Raw genomic sequence first — 26,654 nt, forward strand, 5'->3', positions numbered from 1 at the left:
AAGAGGTTGGCACAGGACAAAGGAAAAGGTTCTAATATGAAGAACTTCTCAATGACACCAAGCTGAGAACTTCTGAATGAAAGCATTGCACCAAAAATGTGACATTCGAGATACGGGATTAAGATGGCGAAAGAGAAGGACTGGAGCTCGACTTCTCTCCTAAAAACAACAAAATTCACAACTAAAGACTGAGCATTCTTACCTGGGTTAACGATCCGGCGTTGCTGTGAGCTGTGGTGTAGGTTGCAGACGCGGCTCGGATCCCACGTTGCTGTGGCTCTGGCGTAGGCCGGAGGCTACAGCTCCGATTTGACCCCTAGCCTGGGAACCTCCATATGCCATGGGAGCGGCCCAAGAAACAGCAAAAAGACAATAAAAAAAAAAAAAGACTGAGCATTCTTTACCCAAATGGACCAGAAACCTTAAAAAAGATATCCTACTCCAGAAGAAAAAGAGGAGGCCACATCAAGAGGTAGGAGGGGTGATTTCACGATATAAACAACCCCATACCTCCTGGGTGGGAAGCTCCACAGACTGGAAACTAACTGGTTCACAGAGACTCACCTACAGGAGTGAGAGTTCTGAGCCCCACATCAAACTCTCACATGTGGGGATCTGGCACTGGGAGAAAGAGCCCCTGGAGTATCTGGCATTGAAGGCCAGTGGGGCTTATGTGCAGGAGCTCCACAGGACTGGGGGAAACGGAGACCCCATTCTTAAAAAGCACACACAGACGTTCACGTGCACTGGGTCCCAGGGCAAAGCAAAGTCTCCATGGGAATCTGGGTCAAACCTGACCGCAGTTCTTGGAGGACATCCTGGGAAAACAGGGGTGAATGTGGCTTGTTGTGAGGGAAGGACATTAAAGGCAAAGCTCTCAGGAATATTCAGCAGTTGCCTTTCTCTGGAGGTGGCCATTTTGGGAAAATCTGGCCCTACCCATCAGCCAGCTGCTGAGAAGCCCCAGGGCAAACAACAATCCAGGTGGGATCACAGCCACACCCCTCAGTAAACAGGCTACCTAAAGACACCTCAGGCACACAGCTACCTCTAATCCCATCCAGAGACTAAGCCCCACCCACCAGAGGGATTAGAATCAACAACTCCTACCAGGGGGCAGGCATCAGCCCCTCCCATCAGGAAGCCTACAGCAAGCCCCCATACCAACTTCAACCACAAGGGGGCAGACATCAGAAGTAAGAGAGGCTACAGCTCTATTATCTGTAAGAAGGTCACCACACCAAAAACCTATAAAAATGAAAAGACAGAGGACTATAACTCAGATGAGGGAGAAAGGAAAAACCCCAGAAAATCAGCTAAGCCATGAGGAGATTCTCAGCCTCCAGGAAAAAGACTTTAGACTGTCGATGCTGAAGATGATGCAAGACATTGGAAATAAACTGGAGGCAAAGATGGATAACTTACAGCAAACACTGAACAAAGAGATACAAGATATAAAACATAAACAAGAAGAGATGCAAAATACAGTAACAGAAATAAAAAATGCACTAGAAGCAGCCAACAGTAGAATACAGGAGGCAGAAGAATGACTAAGTGAGGTGGAGGACAGATTAGTGGAAATTACAGATGCAGAACAGAAAAGAGAAAAAAGATTGAAAACAAATGAAGAGAGTCTCAGAGAACTCTGGGACAATGTTAAACGCACCAACATCCGTATTATAGGGGTGCCAGAAGGAGAAGAGAGGAAGAGACAGAAAAAATATTCCAAGAGATAATAGCTGAAAATTTCCCTAACGTGGGAAAGGAGTCACTCACTCAAATCCAGGAAGCACAACGAGTACCATATAAAATAAACCCAAGGAGGAATACACTGAGACACATACTAATCAAACTGACCAAAATTAAAGACAAAGAGAAAACCTTGAAAGCGGCTGGGGAAAAGAAACAAGTAACATACAAGGGAACCCCAATAAGGTTATTGGCAGATTTTTCAGCAGAAACTATGCAGGTCAGAAGGGAGTGGCATAATATACTTAAAGTGATAAAAGGAAAAAACCTCCAACCAAGATTACTCTACTCAGCAAGGCTCTCATTCAGATTTGAAGGAGAAATCAAAACCTTCTCAGATAAGCAAAAGCTGAGAGAATTCAGCAACACTAAACCAGCCTTACAACAGATACTAAAGGAACTTCTATAGGCAGAAAAGAACAAGAGAAGAAGGAAAGAAAAAAGAGCAACAAAAACAAATCCAAAGCAATTAATTAAATGGCAGTAAGGACAAACATATCAATAATTACCTTAAATGTTAATGGACTAAACGCCCCAACCAAAAGATATAGACTGGCTGGATGTATACAAGAACAAGACCCATATATGTGCTGTCTTCAAGAGACCCACTTCACTTCTAGTGACACATACAAATTGAAAGCGAGAGGATGAAAGAAAATATTTCATACAAATGGGAATCAAAAGAAAGCTGGAGTGGCAATACTCATATCAGACAAAATAGACTTTAAAATGAAGAATATTTTCAGGGACAAAGAAGGACATTACATAATGATCAAAGGGTCAATCCAAGAAGAAGATATAACAATTTTAAATATCTACTCACCCAACATAGGTTCACCACAATATATAAGGTGACTGCTAACAACCTTAAAAGGACAAATTGACAATAACATAATAATAGTGGGGGATTTAACATCCCACTTACAGCAACGGACAAATCAACCAGACAGAAAATCAATAAGGAAACACAGGCCCTGAATGATGCATTAAACCAGATGGACTTAATAGATATTTATAGGACATTCCATCCAAAAGCAAGAGAATACACATTTTTCTCAAGTGCACATGGAACATTCTCTAAGTCTGATTGCATCCTGGGATACAAGTCCAACCTCGGTAACTTTAAGAAAATTGAAATCATATCAAGCATTTTTTCCAACCACAATGCTATATGACTAGCAATCAACAACAAGAAAAAAACTGAAAAAAAAAAAAAAAACACATGAAGATTAAACAACATGCTACTAAACAACCAATGGATCATTGAAGAAATCAAAGAGGAAATTAAAAAATACCTGGCAGCAAATGACAACAAAGATACGACACTCCAAAACCTATGGGATGCAGCAAAAGCCGTTCTAAGGGGAAAGTTTATAGCAATACAAGCCCATCTCAGGAAACAAGAAAAAGCTCAAATAAACAAGCTAACTTTACATCTAAAGCAGCTCGAGAGAGAAGAACAGACAAGACCTAAAGTTCGTAGAAGGAAAGAAATCATGAAGATCAGAGCAGAAATCAATGAAATAGAAACAAACCACAGAGAAGATCAATGAAACAAAAAGCTGGTTCTTTAAAAAGATGGAAAAAAATTGAGAAACCCCTAGCCAGACTTATCAAGCAAAAAAGAGAGAGGACTCAAATCAATAAAATTAGAAATGAAAAAGGAGAAGTAACAACAGACATCACAAATACAAAGGATCATAAGAAAATACTATATGCAACTATATGCCAATAAAATGGAAAACCTAGAAGAAATGGACAAATTCTTAGAAAAGTACAATCTTCCAAGACTAAACCAAGATGAAATAGAAAAGACGAATGGACCAATCACAAGAACTGAAATTCAAAGTGTGATTAAAAAACTTCCAACAAACAAAAGTCCAGGGCCAGATAGCTTCACAGGCGAATTCTATCCAACATTTAGAGAAGAGCTAACACCTATCATTCTGAAACTTTTTCAAAAAATTGCAGAGGAAGGGATACTCCTAAACTCATTCTATGGGGCCACCATCACCCTGATACCAAAACCAGACAAAGATACCACAAAAAAAGAAAACTACAGGCCAATTTCACTGATGAACATTGATGCAAAAATCCTCAACAAAATACTAGCAAACCCTTCCAACAATACATTAAAAGGATTGTACATCATGATCAAGTGTGATTTATCCCAGGAATGCAAGGATTCTTCAATATCCACAAATCCATCGGTATGATACACCACATTAACAAACTCAAGAATAAAAACCATATGATCCTCTCAATAGATGCTGAAGAAGCCTTTGACAAAATCCAACACCCATTTCTGATAAAAACCCTTCAGAAAGTGCGCATAAGGGGAACCTACCTCAACATGATAAAGGCCATATATGACAAACCCACAGCAAACATCATTCTCAATGGTGAAAAGCTGAAAGAATTCCCGCTGAGATCAGGAACAAGACAAGGATGTCCACTCTCGCCACTACTCTTCTACATAGTTCCTAGCCATGGCAATCAGAGAAGTAAAAGAAATAAAAGGAATCCAAATTGGAAAGGAAGAAGTAAAACTATCGCTATTTGCAGACGACATGATACTATACTTAGAGAATCCTAAAGACTCTGCCAGAAAATTGCTAGAGCTCATCCACGAATTAGGCGAAGTCGCAGGATACAAAATTAATACACAGACATCAACGGCATTTCTATACACCAACAATGAAAGAGCAGAAAAAGTAATCAGGGAAGCAATCCTGTTTACCATCGCATCCAAAAGAATAAAATACCTAAGAGTAAACCTACCTAAAGAGACAAAAGACCTGTACTCTGAAAACTATAAGACACTGATGAAAGAAATCAAAGATGACACAAATAGATGGAAAGATATACCATGCTCATGGATGGGAAAAGTTAATATTATCAAAAGGACTACACTACCTAAGGCAATATACAGATTCAATGCAATCCCTATCAAATTACCAAGGACGTTTTTCACAGAACTTGAACAAAATATTTTAAAGTTTGTTTGGAAGCACAAAAGACCCAGAATAGCCAAAGATATCCTGAGAAAGAAAAATAGAGCTGGAGGACTCAGGCTCCCTGTCTTCAGACTATACCACAAAGCAACAGTCATCAAAACCATATGGTACTGGCACAGAGACAAAAATATAAATCAGTGGAACAGGATAGAAAGCCCAGAATTAAACCCATGCACCTACAGCCAACTCATCTATGACAAAGGAGGCAAGGATATACAATGGAGAAAGGACGGCTTGTTCAGTAAGTGGTGCTGGAAAAACTGGACAGCCACATGGAAAAGAATGAAATGAGAACACTCCCTAATACCATACACAAAAATAAACTCAAATGAAGTAAAGACCTAGATATAAGACCAGACACTATAAAACTCTTAGAGGAAAACATAGGTCAAACACTCTCTGACAGAAATGACACCAACATCTTCTCAGATCCACCTCCTAGAGTAATAACAATAAAAACAAAAATAAACAGGACCTAATCAAACTTCAAAGTTTCTGCACAGCAAAGGAAACCCTAAATAACACAAAAAGACAACCCACAGAATGGGAGAACATATTGGCAAGTGAATCAATTGACAAGAGATTATCCTCCAAAAATTTATAAACAACTTCTGCAGCTCCATACCAAGAAAACAAACAACCCCATCAAAAAATGGGCAGAAGATCTAAACAGACAATTCTCCAAAGAAGACATATATATGGCCAAAAAACACATGAAAAGATGTTCAACATCACTCATTATTAGGGAAATGCAAATCAAAACCACGATGAGGTACCACCTTACACCAGCCAGAATGGCCATCATCAAAAGGTCTACAAACAGTAAGTGTTGCAGAGGGTGTAGAGAAAAAGGAATCCTATGACATTGTTGGTGGGATTGTAAATTGGTGCAACCACTGTGGAAAGCAGTATGGAGATTCCTCAGAAAACTACAAATAGAACTACCATTTGATCCAGCAATCCCACTCCTGGGCATCTGCCCAGAGAAAACCATGACTCGCAAAGACGCATGTACTCTGATGTTCATTGCAGCACTATTTGCAATAGCCAAGACATGGTAACAACCTAAATGTCCATCGACAGAGGAGTGAACCAAGAAGAGGTGACACATATACACAATGGAATATTACTCAGCCATTAAAAAGAACAAAATACCAGCATTTTTAGCAACATGGATGGACCTAGAAATTATCATGCTAAGTGAAGTCAGCCATACAATGAGACACCAACATCAAATGCTTTCACTTACATGTGGAATCTGAAAAAAGGATAGACAGAACTTCTTTGCAGAACAGATGCTGACTCACAGATATTGAAAATCTTACCATCTCCAGAGGAGACAGTTTGGAGAGTGAGGGGATGTGCTTGGGCTGTGGGATGGAACTCCTGTGAAATCTGATTATGATCATTATACAACTACAGATGTGATAAATTCATTTGAGTAATAAGAAAAAATGAGACATTCCACCTTCCGTACAAAGTAAAGTGAATTTGCAGGCATTAGCAGTGCTGAAGAAATGTGCTATTACCTTTAGCTAGAATAGTGTCCTTTTCAAGATTCATAGGGAAACTTCATTTAAATCTTCTAAAGTTATGGTAAAAATGTTATTTAACTAGAGTGCATGTCATAAGTGTAGATATGAGTATATATAAGGGTATTATGTAAATACATATGATCTCTGTGTATTATGGAATAAGTGCATAATGTTAAGGAACAATCTAAATTTCAGTTACTATTGGCATGCATAATCACAAAAGTTTGGCAACTGATGCTCTAGACAAAGAGAAACAATTGAAGATTTGGGGAGTGAGAAAGTGATATGATCAGAGGAAAGTTTTAGGAATATTAGGGGAATTCTTAAAATGGAAAAAAAAAAACTAGAGGTATTGTAGCAATTAGGAATACCTAGTCTCTTTTGTCATAGTTTTATTATTTCATGTATTATTACATTGGCTAGAACTTCTTGGAAAAAAATACGAATTTTAAGTAGCATTAGCAGGCATCTTTATTTTATTCCTGATTTTAACGAGAATGTTGCTATTACATTACCTGGAGGAACAAAATTATTTATAAATGTAGAATAAGTGTTCCTTACTAGATTGTTCTCTTGAAAAATAGTGAGAGTGTACTTTCACAGACAAGGAAAAGTAGAAACAAAAATCAGAGCAATAATCCAAGAAAAAGTTGAGGTACTTTTTTAAATGCATTATGTATTAACTGAAAGGACTGACTCCATATCAGATAAGTTACTTTAAATATATATATATATACACACACACACACACTACTGTATAAAATAGATAATTAACAAAAACCTACCGTATAGCACAGGGAAATCTACTCAATAGTTTGCAATAACCTACATGGGAAAAGAGAGTAGATATATGTATATGTAAAACTGATTTACTCTGCTATACACTAGAAACTAACCAACTTAATTTTGTTGTTTTTTGTTGTTGTTTGCTTTTTAGGGCTGAAAGTGCAGCATATTGAAGTTCCCAGACTAGGGTCGAATTGGAGCTGCAGCTACAGGCAACAGCCACAGCCACACCAGATCAAAGCTGAGTCTGTGACCTACACCACAGCTCATGGCAAGGGCAAATCCTTAGGCCACTGAGTGAGGCCAGGGATTAAAGCCAAATCCCCATGGATACTATCAGGGTTCTTAACCTGCTGAGCTGCAATGGGAACTCCAAAACTAACACAACTTTTAAGTCAACTATATGCCATGTCCTAGCAATTCTTTAAATTACAGAGAAATATATTCCCTACAGTCCTTATGTGGGAAAAAATTTTTTTAAATGATCAATGAAATCTCCAAAATCTTTGCAATATTAAACATCAATACAACACCTATGAGAACTGAAGAGAAAAACATTTTGACATAGAAATGTTTTTCCATCCTAAACAGCTTTCACATGTAAAGCATGGAAGGCAGCAACTACAATCTTAGTCCAACTCATGCCCTCCCACCCTGACTAAAGGCCAAGTCCTAAGCAAAACATTGAACCCCATCCTTCTGACTGTAGTGACCACACATACATTCAGAGATATACAATATAAACTCTCTCAATGAGAATCTTCCCTTGGAACCGTACTTGCCAAAACTGGAAGAAAGAAAAAGAAACTTGACTTTTTTTTCCTTTTTCAGCCTTACCCAGAGCATATGGAAATTCCCAGGCCTGGGATCAAATCCAAGCCGCAGCTGTGATCTATGCCACACCTACAGCAATGCCAGATCCTTAATCCACTGCACTGGGCCAGGCATCAAACCCACATTGCCACAGAGACAACCCCAGATCATTAATCCATTGCACCACGGTGGTAATTCTGAGAAACTCTTTTGATTCTTCAGTCATGGAATAAAATGACACAAACTTGGAGTTGTTGGTTCCAATGTTCCCACCAAATGGATAAAAGCATCCCTCCCATATATATGTGTGTGTGTGTGTGTAGGTGTAAGTTTGTGTGTGTGTGTGTATGTATATGTATATATAATACATGTATTGTGTGTATATATATACACACACACGTGTGTTATATATCAAGACAGAGATACAATAAAACCAAGTAGAGAGAAACATAGATGAGATTACAGAAAAAAAAAAAGACAGCATCTTCACAGTGGCTGAATCTCTAGAACCAATTCCAATCTTACTAGGATACATCTACCCTGAAATCTCTTCCTTCTAGAGTTTTAACAGTATTTTTTCAACAAAATTTTTTTTTAAATTATTCTTTATCTTTTCGTAAGTCAAATTGATCTCCTTCAATGGTAAGCTTCCTCACAGAGAATTGCTTCCAGGTTTAGGATATTATAAATGGAAGACACTAAAATATGGTATTTCCTACCTTAATCAGGTGGTGGGCATCTTTTTATAGAGGACGATGGATGTATTTTACCTCTCGACTCCACATCCCAATAATATCAAGATGATATAGCTTGAAAAGCCATTATCTTACTACAGAAATTGTTCTATCTTCCCCCTCTACCTTTTTTTTATATTTGCATTTAGCTTTATAACAGCAATCCTTGTTATGCAGCAAAGTTGAAGATTTCATGTGTCCCTTTTTGTGTTTTGAGTACTAAACAATACTCCCTTCCAAAGCTTCTGTTTTAGGAGTCTTGACACAGATGACTACGGGGCTACAGAAAACATTAGTTCAAGCCAGCTAGACTTGAAATCAGAAAGGAATGGCGAGGCAGAGGTACAGCTTTATTAGAGACCCTTTTCCTGCCTGCGGCCACTGACCCAAGATCACGGCAGGCCAGGTCATCATGGACCCTAAAGAATGTGCAAGTTGCCTGCTCCACACCTAAGTTAATGCAGAGAGGCCCCCGAGAGGTAGGTTGAAGGCAAAGAAATGGAGGAAACTTGATTTCTCAGACATTTCTCAAAACCTTCCTGCCTTAGGCTCTGTAAGTAAAGTAATAATCCCCATCTCCCTACTTCGTGAAATGCAACTAACTGAGGAGAAGTGCGAGAGCAGAGGTCAGACTCGCTCTGTCCACCAGGCTACTTTATTATTTCATGCTGCAGTGAGGTCAAGAGGCTGGAGGAAGACATCACATAAGGAAGAGAAACCACAGAGGAGGGGTCCAAATTCAAAGATCATAAGTTGAAGAAAAAAATTTAGTGTTTGTTACTAGCTGACATAGAAATTAACAATAAAAATGCTGATGTTTAAGTTGTATGCATTTTAACAGAGAAAACCCAAATCGGGCTACCCAAGTTTTTTTTTTCCCCCCTACTTCTCATATTTCCTACATATAAAAACAGTTTAAATGAACAGTATTTTTTTTTACTCTTTATACTTAAGACAACTGATTTATTTTGCTTTTTGTTACCCACTTCTCATGTTGACATCCAAATAATGTCAATATAATCTTGGTCTAAAAACCATAATCTTGCAATAAAATTATTCTTAAAATATATCTTATTTCTAATTTTTATACTTAATATTGTTTTCTAGTGATGTTTATAACAATTATTTAGTAAATCTGCATTTTAATTCTTTTTTATTGAGATTAACAAAGTATATTGTGTCAGCTCATTATTGTACTTGTGTAAACACCCATGTTACCATCACCTAGATCAAGATTCAGAGCATTTTCAGCAAGCCACAGGGCTACCCCTGCACCCTTCCCAGGTTATACCCCTAGCCCTACATGCCAACTACTCTGACCTTTGATCATGAAAGATTACTTGGTCTATTTTTGAAATTCACATATGTGTAACCATGTGATACATACTTCCCGCCCGCCTCTGGATTTTTCCACTTAATGTTATGTCTGAAAGATTCATTCAGGAGTTCCTGTTGTGGCTCAGAGGTAACAAACCCAATTAGTACCCATGAGGATGCGGGTTTGATCCCTGGCCCTGCTCAGTGGGTTAAGAATCTGACATGGCCATGAGCAGTGGTGTAGGTCGAAGAGGCTCAGATCCTGCATTGCTGTGGCTGGGGTGTGGGCCAGCCCTAGGCTGGGAACTTCCATATGCCGCACATACAGCCCAAAAAAGGGAGAAAAAAAAAATCATTTGTATTGTGACAGTCATTTTCATTGCCATGAAATATTCCACTGCCTGAATACACTACAATTTCTCCATTTAACCCCTGATAGATATTAGCGTTGTTTGCAGTTTTTGACTATTGCCAACATTCTTATAAATGTCTGTGGATAGACGTAAGCACTCATTTCTTTAGGCTATATATTCACTACTTTATCACAGAATATGAGTGTTTAGCTCTATTAAAGACTTCCAGTCTTTCTACTTACTTACAGGCAATGGACTAGAGTTTCACTTACTTCACACTCTCACTATCACTTAGTATTGTTAGTTTAATTTCAGACGTTTCATACAAGTCCAGCAGTACCTCATTATTTTAATTTGCATTTCTCAGTAAATAATAATGAAGAATACCTTTCCCTAGTCTTATAAACCATTTGGATGTCTTCGGTAAACGGCCTGCTGGAGGCTTTTGCCTGGAAAGGAAAGGTCATCCATGCTGAAGAAACAGGGATGTGTCAAATCACTGAGATGAGATACATGGTTTTCTCTCTATTTCTTTTACTTGGGGTTCATTGACCTCCTTGGCATCTTCTATTTTTCAAACAGAAGTTGGACTTTTCAGGGTGATTTCTAATTCAAATTTTTTTCTCCCAACTCTCTATTGTCAGGTATAATTTACAAGTATATACCTGAGAGAAGTACAAGAAATGGAAAACTGGATTTTGCTTTTTTTTTGTCTTTTGTCTTTTTAGGGCCACATCTGCAGCATATGGAGGTTCCCAGGCTAGGGGTCAAATCAGAGCTACAGTTGCCAGCCTATGCCACAGCAATGCCAGATCCAAGCCTCATCTGTGACCTATACCACAGCTCAAAGCAACTCTGGATCCTCAGCCCACTGAGAGAAGCCAGGGATAAAACCCACAACCTCATGGTTCCTAGTCAGATTTGTTTCTGCAGTGCCACAATGGGAACTCCCAAAAACTGGATTTTTAGTAAAGACGGCAGAGGAATAGGATGTATAGCTCACCTTCTCTCACAAATACATCAAAAAAATTCTAGACATAGAACAATTCTCACTAACATCTACTGAACACTGGCAGAAGACCTCAGAGTTCCAACAGGCCAAGAAAACCTCCATATAACTGGGTCAGGGAAAAAAAAAATCAGAGATAAAAAACCAATCAGGATGGGACCAGTACTCTTGGGAGAGAGCTGTGAAAGAGGAAAGGATTTTGCACACTGGGAGGCCCCCTGACTGGCAGGGAGATTAGTCCAGAGAGATGGGGAGCCTCAAAGCCTCAGAGAAAAGCACAGCAGCCAGTGTCAGTAGGACAAAGCAGAGACAGAGCCAGAAGACAGTCAGTGTCACTGACTGAGACACTCAGGTAGGGGCTGGGGACCTAGGCTCGGGCTTTGGGGGTAAGTTCTGGGTAGAGAACTAGGATTGGCTGTCTGAAAACAGCCTGAGGGGACTTGGGAGTGGTCTGTCACAGCCAAAGGAGTAAAGGAGGAGGCCTAAGCCTGCCAGAGAAGCAAGGCACCACTGCTGGGGTGTGTGAGAGGAGGGCAACAGGACCACAGTAGGAACTTCTTTCTCTGCACAGATACATGCTCTCAAGCAGCAGGGCACCTCCTGCACATACTGCAGGGTTGGGAGCAAGCTGCTGTACTATCTCAGATTTCAGAATTGGGCACAGCCCATCACTTAAAGTCCCATGACCAGGTACCACCTGCCACCCCCACTACCCCAAGAGTTGCTGCTGCAGTGGAGGCCCTGCAACTGGGCACCATCCACCATCCCCACCTCCACCAAAGTGTGTGCCGCCCACCACCACCTGAGGGCCCCACAACCCACCACCACTGTTGCTGCCAAAGGCCCCAGGACCAGGATCTGCCTACTGCCCCCCACTACCCTGGGGGTCACCACTGTGGCCAAGGGCCCTGCAACCAGGCATAGCCTGGTGCCCCCACCTCTATGGAGGTTGTAGCCACTGCCAAGGGCATACAACCAGTCACCACCTGTTTCCCCCACCACCTCAGAAGCACACAACCTGGGCTGTGTACCTGCACACCCCCTATCAAGGAGATAATGGCCTGCACGCACTGAGGAAAAAGACTGCAAACATCTAAAACAAAAGCAGCCCTCACATTTAAAAAAAAAAGAGTAAAGCCACACAAGCTACTCGGGGATGATCCCACATATAAATAGCCCTCCAAAATTAGAGGAGAGAAATGTTTCTCCAAAATTTGCAAAACAAGAGAAATATAAGCAAAGTGAAGAAGCAGAGGAACATTCCCAGGTAAAAGAACAGGAAAATTCCCCTAAAGGATCAATGAAACTGATCTCTCTATTCTAACAGACATTGAGTTCAAAAGGGAGGTAATGAAAATACTAAGGAATTAAGAAAGGCTATCAATACAAATGCATATTACTATAAAAAAAGGAAGTAGCAAGTATAAGGAGGAGCCAGACAAAAGCTGAGCAAAAGGCACTGAACAGAAGAATGAATAATGCAGAGGAATGAATAAGTGACTTAAAAGATATAAAAATGGAAATCACCCAATCAATATAGCAGACAGAAAACTAAATGAAAAAAATGAAAGCAATGCAAGATACCTATGGAACAATATAAAACTTACCAATCTGCGCATAATAGTGATCCCAGAAGGAGAAGAACAAGAAAAGAGGATTGGCAATGCACTTGAAGAAACTATGGCTGAAAACTTTCCAAATCTAGAAAAGGAAACAAATATCCAGATAAAGGAAGCACAGAGGGTCCCAAACAAGATGATCCCAAACAGACCTACACCAAGACTATTATAATAAAAATGGCAAAAGTTAAAAGATAAAGAGAGGAATCTTAAGGCAGCAAGAGAAAAACAAAGAGTTAATTATAAGGGAACCCCCATAGGCTATTACTGCCTTCTTTACAGAAATGCTGCAGGCCATTAAGAGAATGGCAAAATATATTCAAAGTTCTGAAAGGAAAAAATCTGCAACCTAAAATACTCTACCCAGCAAAATTATCATTTAAAATAGGAAGAGAAAGAATTTCTTAGATGGGCAAAAACCACAATGCTACTAAACTACAAGCAGAGCAATACTAAACCTATTTTAAAAGAAATATTGAAAGGTCTCCTCTATGTAGAAAAGAAGTAAAAAGATACAGAATGGAAGAACTCACAATTGGAAAGTAATCACTTAAGCCGGTATACAGATTTCAAAGAAAAAAAAAAAACTACTTATATAAGTGATGATAAACAAGCAAGGGCAAAAAGATAAACATGAAATGTAAAAAAAAGGACAACAAAATCATAAAATGAAGGGAGGAGAGTAAGAAAGCACGGACACTTTTACGAATGTATTTGAGGAGCTCCCATTGTGGCACAGCAGAAACGAATCCAACTAAGAACCATGAGGTTGCGAGTCCCATCCCTGGCCTTGGTCAGTGGGTTAAGGATTAGCTACAGCTCCAATTGGACCCCTATCCTTGGAACCTCCATATGTCATGGGTGTGACCCTGAAAAGACAAAAAGACAAAAAATAAATAATGTGTTTGAGTCTGTATAACCATCAGTCTAAAGCAAGCAAATATAGGAAGGGGCTAACATACCTGAAAAACAGGGCAACTGCAGATCAAAAACAAACAAATGATTCACAAAAAAAAAAAAAAAAAAAGAAGAAGAGGACGCAAGCATAAAGTAAAAGGAAATCATCAAACCACAATAAGAAAAAGGAACAAAGAAGAAACAGAAATCAACTGGGAAACAAGGTTTAAAATGGCAATACATACACATCTATCAGTAATTACCTTAAAAGTCAATGGACTAAACGCTACAGTCAAAAGATAGAGTGGCAGACTGGATTTAAAAAAAAAAATCTTAAAACATAGTGCCTGAAAAAGACCCATTTAGAGCAAAGGACACACAGAGACTGAAAGTGAGGTGATGGAAAAAACATTTCATGCAAATGAAAATGCAAAGAAAGTAGAAATCACAATACTCGCATCAGACAAAACAGACTTTAACAAAACATAGGCCATACAGGCCATGAGCTGAATTTTGCCTGCAAGTCATAGTTTTCTGACCCTTTACACAGATTCACTTGGAGTTAGTTGAAGATTTATGTTTTATTCATCAAAATGATAAATGTCTGCTTTATTCAAATCTTTACATGGCTCAATTTTTTTTGCCTAACAGTATTCCTCTTTTGTTAGATTTATTCTTAATTATCTTGTAGGTTTTATTTTATGAGCAATTTCCTCCTTTAACACTTTTAAATAAACTCACTTTGTATTAAAAAAAAAAGCCATAAAGATAAAGGAACTACTGATAAAAAGACAATATTACACTCATCAACATATATGCACCTAATATAGTAGTACTTAAAACATATATAGTAACAGATAAAAAAGGAGAAACTGATGGTAATACAATAATATATTTCGACAGCCAAATCACATCAATGGACAGATATTCTAGACAGAAAGTCAATAAAGCAATAACAATCCTAAATAACACGATAGAACAGTTAGACATAATTGATATTTTGAGGACATTACACCCAGTGTATTCTTTTCAAGTGCACATGGAACAGTCTCTAGCATTGACCACATACTGGGGAGCACAAAACTAACCTCAACAAATAGACGAGTATAGAAATTATTTCAGCATCTTCTCTGACCACAATGGCATGAAACTAGAATCAACCATGAGAAAAGAAATGAGAATAAACCAATTACATAGAGACTAAACATGCTACTAAAAAACCAATGGTCAGCAAGGAAATCAAAAAGGAAATTTAAAAAACACCTCGAGACAAGTGACAATGAAAACATACAAAAATCAATGGGATGCTACAAAAACAGTTCTCTGAGGGAAGACCATAGCCATATAGGCCTTCCTCAAGAAACTAGAAAAATCTCAAATCAACAACCTAACATGCCACTTCAAAGAATTAGAAAAAGAACAGCAAACAAAACCTAAATTCAACAGAGGAAGAAAATAAGAACAGCAAAGAAACAAATGAAATAGAGATTCAAAAACAACAGAAAAAATTAATAAAACCAAGAGCTGGTTTTTTGAAAGGGTAAACAAACTGACAAACCTCTGGCCAGGCTGAGAAGAAATCAGAGAGAACCCACATAACAAAATAAGTGAAAAAGGGGAAATCTTGTGAGTTCCTGTCATGGTGTAGCAGAAATGAATCTGACTAGGAACCATGAGGTTGCAGGTTCAATCCCTGGCCTCACTGAGTGGGTTAAGGATCTCACATGGCCACCAGCTGTGGTTTACGTCACAGACGTGGCTCGGATCTGACGTTGCTATAGCTGTGGTGTAGGCCAGCAGCTGCAATTACCATTGAACCCCTAGCCTGGGAACCTCCATATACCATGGGTGCAGCCCTAAAAAGAAAAAAGAAAAAAAAAAAAAGGAGGGGAGGGATCTCAACTGCAGAAATAATGCAGAAATACGAAAAGCCTAAGAAAATACTATGAACAATTTTAAGACAACAAATTTGACAACCAAGAAGAAATGGACAACTTTCTAGAAACATATAGCCCACCAAAACTGAATCAAGAAGAAATAGGTAATTTGAATAGACTGATCATTAGAAGTGAAATTATGTAATTAAATCTCTCCCTACAAACAAAAGTTCAGGACCAGATAGATTCACAGGCAAATTCTACCATACAAAGAATTTATACCCATCTTTCTCAAAGTCTCCCAAAGAACCAAAGAGGATGGAATACTCCCAAAGACATTTTATGAAGCCACAATAACCCTAATACCAAAATCTGACAAAGATACCACCAAAAAAGAAAATTTTAAGCCAATATCTTTGATGACTATAGATGCAAAAATTCTCAAAATTTTAGCCAAACCCAACATGAAAAAAAATTCACAAGGTGGGAGACATCCCAAGTTCAGAAGGATGGTTCAACATTCACAAATCATTGTCATACACCACATTAACAAATGAAAAGTTAAAAACCAAATTATCATCTCAAGAGATGCAGAAAAATCATTTGAAAAAATTCAATATCCACTCATGATAAAAACTCTGATAAGTTTTGGTTTAGAGGGAACATATCTCACCATTAATAAAAACCATTTATGACAAACCCATAGCCAATACAATACTCAATGAAAAAAGGCTGAAAGCCTTACCGCAGCATATAGAGGTTCCCAGGCCCGGGGTCTAATCCGAGCTGTAGCTGCCAGCCTATGCCAGAGCCACAGCAACGCAGGATCCGAGCTGCATCTGCAACCTACACCACAGCTCACGACAACACCGGATCGTTAACCCACTGAGCAAGGGCAGAGATTGAACCCCAAACCTCATGGTTCCTAGTCGGATTCGTTAACCACTGCGCCACAACGGGAACTCCCACTCTCAACACTTTTATTCAACATGGTATTGGAAGCCCTAGCCACAGCAATCAGACAAAAAAAAAAGAAAGAAAAAGGAGGAAAAGAGCTAAAATTGTCACTATACACAGATGACATGATACTATATATAGAAAACCCTAAGGACTCCGCACAGAAACTACTCCAACTGATAAACAAATTCAGCAAAGTAGCAGGATACAAGATTAACACTCAGAAATCAGTTGCATTTCTTTATACTAACAGTAAAATGTCAAAAAGGCAATGTAAAAAAAGATACCTTTTAAAATCACACCAAAAAAGGAGTTCCCACCATGGCGCAGTGGTTAACAAATCTGACTAGGAACCATGAGGTTGTGGGTTCAATCCCTAGCCTCGCTCAGTGGGTTAAAGATCTGGTGTTGCTGTGAGCTGTGGTGTGGGTCACAGACACAGCTTGGATCTGGCATTGCTGTGGCTCTAGCATAGGCCAGTGGCTACAGGTCCAATTAGACCCCTAGCCTGGGAACCTCCATATGCTTCAGGTGCAGCCCTTAAGAAAAAAAAAAAAAAAAAAAAAAAGACAAAAAAAATAAATAAAACCACAACAAAAAAAAAAGTATTTAGGAATAAACCTGAGCAAGGAGGTGAAAGACATATCCTGAGAACTATAAAACATTAGTCAAGGAAATTACAGAGGATTCAAAGAAATGAAAAGATTTCACATGCTCCCGGACTGGATAACATTAATAAAATGGCCACACTACTCAAAGCATCTACAGCTTTAATGCAGTCCCTATCAAATTACCCATGACATTTTTCACAGAACTATAAAAAATAATTCAAAAATTTACATGGAACTGTAAAAGACCCAGAATTGTCAAGACAAACTGGGTTGGGGGTGGGGGGGAGTGGCGCAGACAACACAACAGGAGACAAAACTCTACTAGACCTCAGACAATAACAAAGTTACAGTGATCCAAACAGTATGGTACTGGCATAAAAAACAGACATATATATCAATGGAACAGAATAGAGAGCCTAGAAATAAACCCACACATCTATGGTCAAATTATCTCCCACAAAAGCGGCAAGGACATAAAATGGCAAAAAGACAATCTCTTTGGCAAGGTGCTGGGAAAACTGGACAGCTACATGTAAACCAATGAAATTAGAACACACCATGCACAAAAATAAACTCCAAATGTCTTAAGATATGACACCTTAAAACTTCTGCAAGAGAACATAGGTAAAACATTCTCTGATATAAGCCATACAGTTTTCTTAGGTCAGTTTCCCAAGGCAATAGAAATAAAAGCAAAAATAAGCCAATGAGACCTAATCAAACTCACAAGCTTTTTCACAGCAAAGCAAACTCTAAGAAAAAAAATGGAAAGACAACCTAAAGATTGGGAGAAAATACCTGCAAATGATGCAACCGACAAAGGCTTCATCTCCAAAGTGTATGAACAACCCATGTAACAAAAAAGCAAACAACCCAAATGAAAAATGACAAGATCTAAATAGACATTTCTCCAAAGAATAGAGATGGCCAATAGGCACATAAGATGCTCGACATCACTAAATATTAGAGAAATCCAAACCAAAACTACAATGAGTTATCACCTCACACCAGCATGGCCATCATTGGTAACTCTTATAACCAACAAATGCTGGAGACGGTATGAAGAAAGGGAACTCTCCTACACTGCTGGTGGGAATAGAAGTTGGTACAACCACAGTGGAAAATAATATGGAGGTTCCTCAGAAAACCAAAAATTTAGAACTACCATATGATCCAGCAAGCCCACTCCTAGCCATCTATCTGGATGAAAACTAATTCACAAAGATATATGCACCCTTATATTCATAGCAGCACTATTCACAATAGCCAACACATGGAAACAACCTAAATGCTCACAGACAGATGAATGGATTGGGAAGATGTGGTACACATACACAATGGAATACTACTCAGCCATAAAAAGAATGAGACAATTAGCAGCAGCATGAATGGACCTAGAGATGATCATACTAAGTCCGAAAGAGAGACAAATACCGTATGATATCACTTATATGTGGAATCTAAAATATGGCACAAGTGAACCTATCTACAAAACAGACAGACTCACAAATATGGAGAAGAGAGGGAGTTCTCGTCGTGGCGCAGTGGGTTAACGAATCGGACTAGGAACCATGAGGTTGCGGGTTCAGTCCCTGCCCTTGCTCAGTGGGTTAACGATCCAGCGTTGCCATGAGCTGTGGTGTAGGTTGCCAACTCAGCTCGGATCCCGCGTTGCTGTGGCTATGGCATAGGCTGGCAGCTACAGCTCCAATTAGACCCCTAGCCTGGGAACCTCCATATGCCGCAGGAGCGGCCCAAGAAATGGCAAAAAGACAAAAAAAAAAAAAGATATGGAGAAGAGACTTGCAGTTGCCAAGGGGGAAAGGGGAGGGGTGGCATGGACTGGGAGTCTGGGGTTAGTAGATACGAACTATCTTATTTAGAATGGATAACATAAGTTCCTACTGTATAGCAGCACAGCAAACAGTACCCAATCTCCTGGGATCAGCCATGATGGAAAAGAACATAAAAAAAAAAAAAAAGTGTATATATACAAGTATAACTGAGTTGCTTTGCTATACAGCAGAAATTGGCACAATATTGTAAATCAACTATAATTTAACAAAATAAATTTAACAAAAAGAGAAACAGCAAACTGTCCATTGCAGCTGAAGGACAGGCTATGTGACAGTCTGGTCAGAGATAAGGATAGATACACAAGTCTGGGCTGTGTTACACAAGACTCTCTGACTAGGTCTCTCACTCTCATTTCCCTGTTCTATTCAACTCTTTTTTTTTTTTTTTTTCCAAAACTCTTAAGTATTTTCTACATGTAAGGCAATAGGCTAGGATATTTAGGGAATGCAAAGAATAAGGCAAGGAGCTGGCTCTCCAGAAGGTTACAACCCAGATAAGAAGGTTTAAGACATGTACAAAGCAAATAAATGAACCGTAGATAAAGCTCTACTAGGAGACTAGAGTCTTCGGCAGAAGCAGCCCAATTGCGCACTAGCCCCATGAGGACAAACCAGAAACAAAGGCAGATCAGCACTTCCTGGAGTGAGAGAACTAGAAGCAATATTATGCTATTAAAAAAAAAAATCACAGTCTGTGTATCTCAGGCTAGATTCACCCCTTCACTTCCTCTGAATAAAACCCAACAGCTAGTCAAAATTTGTGGGATTTTTAATCAGCTACAACATCCTGACCTAGTCAAGGACAGGGGTACTTTTACCTCTGAGTCCACTCTGATAGGGAAAACTGTTTACTTAAATCATAGAAACGCATCCTCAGCTAGAATGCAGTGAAAATAAAGTCCTAACAAAAAAGCTAAACTCCAGGCTCCCTTCTCTGCAAAGTTTACATACATCTTTCCTTCATAACTCGACTGTCTTGAATTCCACGTCACAAGAGGGTCCCAGGGCACAAGCCATTTAAATGTGACGTCTGTACCTAAGGGGAGAGAGGCCAGAAAAGGACTCAGGCACTCTTACTAATTACTGCTTTGGAAAAGTAAACTTGGCAAATTCATCCCTTCTTGGCATTAAACACATGTCGACTTCCCTGTGGTAAACGGCCTCCATGACTCAGCCTCGAGCTGCAAGGCAGATGAGGATGCATTAAAGCTGTCAAGGGGTTCACCCATCCCAGGCAGTGCCCTACCCACTCACCACCACACAGGCCAGTTCCTTGTTGCCTGTTTCTCAGATCATGACCTAAGATTTCTCCTAGCACACTTCTTTTTCCAATCCTTTTTTTGTTTGTTTTCTTTTTAAGGCCACACCCAAGGCATATGGAAGTTTCTGGGCTAGGGGTTGAATGGGAGCCACAGCGGCAGTCCACACCACAGCCACGGCAGCACCAGATGTGAGCTGCATTTGCAAACTACACCACAGCTTGCAGCAAGGCCAGATCCTTAACCTACTGAGCGAGGCCAGGAATTAAACCTGCATCCTCACAGAAACTATGTCAAGTTCTTAATCCACTGAGCTACAACAAGAACCCCCTTCTTGTTCCGGGATTATACTTTCTAAAATTTCCTGCCTATTCTGTTTTCTGCACATGGCAAATACTCAATATCATCTTCATGGTAGTAGAGGCTGCAGTATCAGAGTACATTACTGCGAAGGCTAGATCCTGAAATGCGGAAGTGTTTCCATTCTCCCAGCACCTAAATGTGTCTCCGAGTTACAGTAGACCTCGTATCTGTTATTCTCTAGCATTCAGGCAGGGAGATCTGCCCTGCACCTTCACCAGAGCTCTGATTTCTATTCTTCTCTTTACATCTTTGTGCTCCTAGTCTGGGATGATATCTAGGCAGATGGGACAGCCCTCTGGCTAGTCTTTCTGTGTTCAACCTCTCCCACTAGCCATCCTGCATGTATATACTACCTTGTCTTCCCAAAACCCTGTTTTTCCCTCAATGTGCTTTTAAAAATGAAGAAACACAAGAAAACCTAAGAGAATACGTTCATGGACTTGAGACAGGAAAAGATTCGAAGGTAGAAACCCAAAAGGAAAAAAAGTGATATATTGAGCTACCTTAAAATTGAGAACAAAGGTTGCATCAAAAAGCATTAAGAGTTGAAAAGGCAAGTCAAGGGGTGGCTTATATACACGACACACACATCTGACCCATATGAAGACCCATAATCGGACTATATAAAGAATTCCTCAACATTACATTCACTGAAATAAGCCAGACACAGGAAGAAAAAAACTTCATGATCTCACTTACACGTGGAATCTGAAAAAGTCAAATATGTAGAAACAGAGTAGAATAGCAGTTACCAGGGGCAAGCAGGTGACAAAAATGCGGAGATGTCGGTCAGGGGTACAAAGTTACCATTACGTAGGCTAAATCTAGAGACCTAATGTACAGCATGATGACTAGTTAGTAAGCTAACACTGAAAATTTGCTAAGAAAGTAGATTTCAGAGGCCCTCAACAGGCACACACATGCAAAATAATTATGTAAGAAAGTATGTTAATTATACTGACTACAGCAGTCACTATATGTGTGTATCAAAGCATATTGTACACCTTAAATATACACAATTTTGATATAAAAAATCCCAACTGTTGGAGTTCCCGTCGTGGCGCAGTGGTTAACGAATCCGAATAGGAACCATGAGGTTGCGGGTTCGGTCCCTGCCCTTGCTCAGTGGGTTAACGATCCGGAGTTGCCGTGAGCTGTGGTATAGGTTGCAGACGCAGCTCGGATCCCGCGTTGCTGTGGCTCTGGCGTAAGACAGTGGCTACAGCTCCGATTCAACCCCTAGCCTGGGAACCTCCATATGCTGCGGGAGCGGCCCAAGAGATGGCAACAACAACAACAACAAAAAGACAAAAGACAAAAGACAAAAAAAAAAAAAAAAAAAAAAAAAAATCCCAACTGTTAACAATATATAGCCAAAGTTAAGAATCACTGCACTAATGGGTCACAATGTGCAATTTGAAAACCACTATTGCTGAAACCCTAACGAAATCTATAAGTTACTTCATAGTATTGGGCCCATGTTAATTTTGTATTTATTGTATTATATCTATGTGGTATTAATATTAGAGGAAGCTAATATTAGAGGAAGGAACATTATATGGGATTTCTATGCGACTTTTGCAATCTTTCTCTAAACTCAAAATTATTTCAAAATAAAAATGTTTTGTAGTTCCCACTGTGGTACAGTGGGTTAAGATTTCAACTACAGTGGCTCAAGTTGGTGCAGAAATGGGGGTTCAACCCCCAGCCCAGCCCAGCCCAGGGGGTTACACTGCTGCAGCATAGGTCACAGCTGCAGCTCAGATTCAATCCCCAGCCTAAGAACTTGTATATACTGCAGGTGTGGCCACTGAAAAAATAGGTTTTTAAAGAGAATTCCTCAAATCAATAAAATAATTTAGATGTTCAATAGGAAATAGACAAAAATTTAAACAGGCTTTTTGTCTTTTTTAGGGCCGCACCCTCGGCCGATGGAGGTTCCCAGGCTAGGGATCTAATCAGAGCTGTTGCTGCCGGCCTACACCACAGCCACACCAGATCCAAGCCACATCTGTGACCCACACCAAGGCTCAAGCAATGCCGGATCCCTAATCCACTGAGCGAGGTCAGGGATGGGACCCGCAACCTCATGGTTCCTAGTGGGATTTGTTTCTGCTGCGCCAAGGCGGGAACTCCTAAACAGGCATTTCTTAAAGGAGACTATTTAAATGGCCAGTAAACCTATGAAAATATACTTCATTCATCATCAGAAAAATTAACATTTAAAACCACAATAATTGCGAAAAAAAAGAAGAAAAAGAAAAAAAAATAATTGCTACTGCACGCCCCACAAGAAAGAATAAATAAAGATAATGGAAAACACCAAGGGATGGTGCTTAAGTGAAGGGACTGCAACTCTAAAACCTACTGATGAAGACATAAATTCGTGCAACCATTTAGGGAAAACCATCTGTCATATCAGTAAAGTTTTGCACATACTCATAGCCTACGACCTGGAAACTATATCCCTAGGTACACACTAACAGAAATGTGCATATGTTTAATAAAAGACATTCAAGAACTTTCATTTATTTGGCACTTTTTGTAATAGCCAAAGCCTGAAGTAACCCAAATACCCACCAAGAGCAAAACAGTAAATATATTGCTGTATAATCATATTACGCAATACTCATGAGCAACAAGTATGAATGAAATACAACCACATGCAACAACGTGGATGAGTCTCAGAAAAATGATGTTGAGTGAAAAAAGCCAGGCACAAAAAGATGCATTCTGCAGAATTCAATTTACATAAAGTAGAAAAAAAAATGGAGCTAATCTATATTGAGCGGCTTCCATTATTGGAGATATTGGCTGGTCAAAGCCAGGAGGGAATCCTGGTAATGTTTTGTTTCTTATTCTGGGTGCTGATTGCATGATGAAAAGTCATAGGCTCTACACTTAGAATTTGTGTCTTTTTCCATAATAGACTATACTTTAGTAAAAAGTTTAAACAGAAGTACATGTTTTTCTATTATTCAATAATTTATATTGACTTTCAGTGACCTACCAAACCAAGTCTCACTTTCTCATACAGGCAGGCATAGCACATGCCCTCCTTAGCATCTTTACTTGTGCAGTTTCCCCACTGAAATATCCTTCATTCCCACATGCACAGCCTGATGAAGCCTCTCCCCTTTACATTAGAGTATCAGCTGTGCACCAATTTACATAGGGCAATCCTGGTTGAACATTTTTGCCCTGGGTAGTTATTGAAAATATCCAGAATGCTACTAAATATTTAGGATATTTCTCCCCGCCCCCGCTTTTTTTTTTTTTTTTACACTTGTCTTTACCAAACTTAATTTAAAAGCAATTTCTAGTGACTCTATTTTACCAATTCTTTACAAAGCATTCAACGGTTTTCACAGAAAATTTCTTAGGACATATATTTCCATATAATAATAAGTAAAATTGGCAAAAACGGGCTTGGTAACAAACACTACTGGCTCTTGGGTACTCGGCTGATGGAGAAGTGAGCTGGCTGCACTGTGTTAGATTTGCATCCATTTCATGTAGAACATATTACTGAGGGAGGGGAGCCTCAGTCTGTTTAGTAAGTTAGAGGTTGGATAAGAAAATTTCACCAATTTGTTAAGACAACTACCAAACACATCACATATAAAATTAAAGATACCAAATCAACCAATGGGGTGAACAGGCAGTTTCTGCTAGTTTGGCTTATAGTGAGATTCTTCGCCTTCTTCACACTGAGTATGAATTTAGTCAAGGGATGGAAAAGGTTTCAGGTTAAACTATATTGTTCTCTTGTGGAATCTAAAAGGCAACATTTATCTTCAGAGGCATTATTCTTCCTTACATGGCCAGATTCTTGGTCCAAAACCAGCAAGAGAAGTATATCACTAGGATATGGCTCACCTGGTGGCACCCAGAGTTTGCCTCTTGCCTCCCACCCTCAAGTTCAATGTTGGCACAACTACAGAAATCTGCCATTGGATCATTAGCCAGATTCTTGACAGAAGTGTGAGGAGCAGGGAAAGGAAGGAAAACTAATGGGATTAGAAAAGCAAGAAAGTAGACTGAAGCTAAAGAAGAACTTAGGATTCTGGAGAGGCTACGAAAGGGAATGTATTACAAGAAAGGACTTTTTTTTTTTTTAGGGCCACATCTGAGGCATATGGAAGTCTCCAGGCTAGTGGTTGAATCAGAGGTTCAGCTGCTGGCCTACGCACAGCAACACCAGATCCAAGCCACATCTGCAACCTACACTACAGCTCACAACAATGTTGGACTCTTAATCCACCCATCGGAGCCAAGGATTGAACACACATCTTCATGGATACTAGTTGGGTTCGTTTCCACTGAGCCACAACAGGAATGCCCCAGAAAGGACAATCTTTGTTCACATTATCTTGGCAAGATCTGTCCAACTTGATGCTAAAGACCTTGGCAAGAGCTACACTTGAAATTTAGAGAAGCCCTTTCCATTAAACTGCCTCTTCACATTATACATTTAGAGGGAAAAAGAAACCCCAGAGATGAAATTTTTGCCATCTAACTAACTATCCAGAAGAGAGAGCTGCCCTTTTTGTTTGCTTTTGTTTTTAATCTGGCAATACCCACTGTGTCCTAGTTAAGCCCATTAGGAACAAACTGACCCACAATGCCTCCAAGATGGAAATGAGAGCAAAAAGATCTTCCACCCTAATTGCCTTTCAAGAAATGTTTTGGGATTAAAAGTCTTTAAAAGAATGGAATTCAATTAACTGGTTGCTCTTACTGTTTTCCTAAAGTAACACTGACTGAATGGCTTCATAAGCCCTAGGACAGAGGCCCATCACTTAACCCTGGTTGGAATGAGAATCCTTTTTATGTGATTCTTTTGTTCTGGTAAAATCCTTTATAACTGTGTTTAGCTGTACTAGAAAGTCTCAGAACCTGGTCAACATACTTGCTCATCCTGAATAGACAGGATGTGAAAGCAATAGAGGCAGATGTGTGGTCCAAAAAGGACACAAGAGGCAAAAGAGCAAGGTGATAGGAAGCAGGTCTCTTTCTTCATTATCTGTTTCTATTAGAATTTTCAAAATTCCACCACCCTCACTCCAAGCCCCCAACACACAGACCCACAAAGCACTAGTTCAGCTGCTCCACTGCCAGGACCCACCTGTCTGCTGAGGACTCTCGTGATGTCCGTTGCTAAAGGCTCACCAATGGCCCTTCGTCTCCACTCACAAAAGATTCCTGTTCTATGTCCCCTGGCCATGGGGCTAAGAGCTGTGAATTTCAAGCTTATTTTGCACTACCATAGTTTCTAAACTTTCAAAAAAAGAAAAAAAAAAAAAAGCTACTCTTTTTCCCAAATACATACATACAAAGATAAAGAATGTCTTCTCTGATTGGAGCAGGAGAGGTGCACCAAGTTCTCACAAATTCACACTTCCCTTGTGCCCTGCCCCCACCCCCACCACCAGCAGCCATTGGGACCACTGCGTAGGGGAGCATGGCTTCTTTGAACACAACATGAAAATAACTGATAACAAGCCCCCGGCAGATGCGCTAATAGGAGAGCACAATAGGGCCTCCTTCCTGGCTCCCAGAGCGCATGCACTACCTTAAATGGCCCTCTGGAGACAATGAGGGTCAACAGCTCATCAACTATTTGAAGGTGTACAGAAATTCTATTATCTCTTCCCTCTAGGAACAATACTTAGGCTCAAAGCACTGTTCTAGGCATCAGAGAAGAAAAAAAAAATTCTAGAACATTTTGCATGTTATTAATTCTAGAACAAATTAATAAGACAGAAGAGATGTCTGAGCCAAAACAAATACACCCATCATCATCTGAATGGGGGCTTCTTATTGGAGACTGTGACGGGTTTTTGAAAAGCAGAGATCATAGCTTTCAAAGTTCAGGGTAAATGCTCCCCAGTCTTTCAAA

At 39.6% G+C, this 26,654-nt stretch overlaps 1 protein-coding gene across 3 annotated transcripts in view; it reads right to left on the reverse strand.

The window, feature by feature from the left end:
* Positions 1 to 26,654, reverse strand: part of LOC102164776 (uncharacterized) — a 441,263-nt gene that overhangs the window by 309,047 nt on the left and 105,562 nt on the right. The window lies entirely within an intron of this gene.

This window comes from Sus scrofa, chromosome 9, assembly GCF_054392235.1.
Source record: "Sus scrofa isolate SSC_HxYL_T2T_F1_AM1 chromosome 9, Sscrofa_HxYL_maternal_Yorkshire_Landrace_v2.0, whole genome shotgun sequence".
Lineage (NCBI taxonomy): Eukaryota > Metazoa > Chordata > Mammalia > Artiodactyla > Suidae > Sus > Sus scrofa.